The sequence below is a fragment of the Rhinopithecus bieti genome, unplaced genomic scaffold (assembly GCF_001698545.2).
Source record: "Rhinopithecus bieti isolate Rb0 unplaced genomic scaffold, ASM169854v2 scaffold_12490, whole genome shotgun sequence".
Lineage (NCBI taxonomy): Eukaryota > Metazoa > Chordata > Mammalia > Primates > Cercopithecidae > Rhinopithecus > Rhinopithecus bieti.
The window spans coordinates 113,618-116,747 of NW_016807070.1; positions in this window are offsets into that span (position 1 = coordinate 113,618).

The following is a 3,130-nucleotide window of genomic DNA, read 5'->3' on the forward strand; positions in this document are numbered from 1 at the left end:
CCTACAAGAAGCATTTATGGAATGTGGCTTAGATTTATATAAGATTACTCAAGGTCTGCTTGTCCTATAGCGCTTCTGTTACACCCAGGCTGCACATCACATCTAGCTAGATACACAATTACAACATGGAATTGAACAGTGAGGAGTGCAGGTGACAAAACAGCAAAATGATGCAGTTAGTATTTCATGGTGAGATGACAAGGTTAGTAAATACTGATTGAATATAAACTCAATTTCTAAAAATTATTCTAAAGTATATCCTTTTTTTGGGGGGGGGGGTTGTTTTGTTTTTTTTTTTGGTTTGTTTTTGTTTTTGCTTCTGTTTTTGTTTGAGACAGAGTCCTGCTCTGTCGCCCAGGCTGGAGTGCAGTGGCAGATCTCGGATCACTGGCAAGCTCCACCTCCCGGGTTCACGCTATTCTCCTGCCTCAGCCTCCCGAGTAGCTGGGACTACAGGCGCCCGCCACCACGCCCGGCTAATTTTTTGTATTTTAAGTAGAGCCAGGCTTTTATCGTGTTAGCCAGGATGGTCTTGATCTCCTGACCTCGTGATCTGCCCACCTTGGCTTCCAAAGGGCTGGAATTACAGGCGTGAGCCACCGCGCCCGGCCAAGTATATACACATTTTCATTCATAATGTGGACAGGGTGGTCAACAGAGAAAACAGACTCATACATACAAGATTAATTAATGAATGAGATTAAAATTGTTTTATATTTTTTACATTTAAATCTAAATCATTGAAAATAAAAAAGTCAGAAATATAATAGCTTAAATATCATATCATTAAAAATAAACTTGTATAATTAAAATAAAATGAGAATATATTTCAGTATTTTTTGTTCAATTAATGCACTATAGATTTTGATCAAATAAAATAATATTTCTTTGATTGCTTGCAGGGGATAAAGTATACAGTACACTGTAGCTCATCAATTAAGCTACTTATAATTTAATGGACAAAGTTCACTAAAAGTTCCTTTTATTTATCTATGACGACTAGTCTTAAGATTTTCTATCTTTCTGTCTTTTTCTATTCATGACTAGAATAAGAACCAGAGAGACTATCAAGAACATTTCATTGAGAATATTCCACTAGTCCATTAATGACAACACAAAAGGTTGGACAATATCTGAGACCTTGTAAGGTAAACATAGTAATAATGACAACTAAATTAAAGGTGCGACCAGGTCAACAGATAAGAAGGAATCGAGTAAGGAAATAAATATTTTTGTCCTCTGGCCTTTGTAGAAAACTAGTTTCAATGCCTTCCATGTTGTTCTCAAATAGGGATAATATTCTCTTAAAAGCAAAGGATAGATCAAGAATAGTTACTAGTCAAAAGTAGAATTCATTTTCATCTACGGCTCAAATTTAAATACTGTTAAATCTCAGTACTATCATTGGCTTATATGGGTAAATATTTTAGCCCAAAGCAGAAGTCAGTTTAGAAGTTCCTTTCTCAGAGACGCTGCATTCTAAGAGATGGAGTCACAGCTTTAAAAATAAAGTTTCTATTTTCATCTTCTTCAAATACGGCACTCATAAAACCATTGAGGAATGCTTTTAAAGAGATTCTGGATAATTATTTCAAGGAATTTTCATCTTCATATATACAAAGGAATGTTTAGGACCTTTACTCATTACAGTTATGAAGGAAAGGTTCACTGAAATGGAAGAAAAACAAGGTATTCACCCTTAGTTCAGAGTGTGCAGAAAAGGAAAGGGAAGGCCAGTCTAGTCATGACACAAGCAATAAAATGCAAATGGATTTATATAATAATTACATAGACAAATGATCTGAAGCCATGACAGCTTATTATGGGACATTTCAACTTCTGATTCACTTTTCTGGGCTTCATCATTTTATTCAAAATTAAATTGAGACTGTAGATTTTGGAAACCTCCACTCTGGGTATATCTTGCTACCTGCAGGGCACTGATTTTAGGAATATACTGAGTTGGCTCAATTCTTACATTCCTGGGAATGATTTGAACTAAACTGAAATATTTGTCAAGAATAAAGGGGGGTGGAACTGCAAACTTGTTCTATGTGAATAACTTGTACAAATGTGTATTTTAATTTCAAGCAATTTTTCTACAACAGTTGTTTATAAGTATGTAATATAATATTGTAACTCACATGATATCTCTCATAAGCAGTAAAAGTAGTTACACTCACAGTAGTCATAATCAACTAAGTAATGTTTAAACAAGCAGATAGCATGTACATTCAAGGAACCTGACATATTGGAAATACAAGGGATTCTGTATGGAGTTAATGGGAACACTAAATTTTAACAGAAACTTGTTTAAAATATTATCTATACGTTACATATCCAAGAAATACACTAATTTGAAATGCTGAATAGAGCATAAACATTCTCCAAATACATTTACATCAAAGAACACTTCAAATAATACACTAACTTTAATGTACATACAAAATAGACCAAATCCTATTCACACTTTTAAAGGTAAAATGATACATAATTAACATTTGAATGAAAATTCAGGAGGTGTATGTTACGTAGTCATTATAAGTGTCCTTTGTACTCCCTTTTTATCCCAAGAAATCATGATTTTTAAAAATTCTGTTAGTACTGTTAGTAAGTCATAAATAGTTTAAGAATACAGCATAAAATTGGAACATGTCATTCTTTCCTCAATAAAATGTAATGTACACAAAATATGAGGCATTTACTCATTTGTGTAGGAAATGACTTAGTTGACTTACTGGGAAAAGTGAATTCATTTTAAAGGAAAAATTACCTAAAGCAATGATGTATATTTAGTAATTTAATGCTAGAGAAATAAAACAGACTTATTTAAATAAGTTACTCTAGCAACCTAACATTTTTCTTAGGTAGTTTCAAAGTTGAGATAAAATCTTTTTGAAATCTCCTATCTCAATCTTTGTTTCCACCCTCATGTGACTGGAATTATGTTTTGTAATATAAGAAATAGCAATATACTTTTTTCAAAATATCAGGGAGTATAAAGAACTTTACATTCTCCTTTTGACAGATAAAAATAGAAAGGACCTCTTTGAAAATATTTATAGAAGAAGAAAACATTATTACAACAAAAATAACTTTTTTTTTCTTTTTTTTTTTTTTTTTTTTTTTT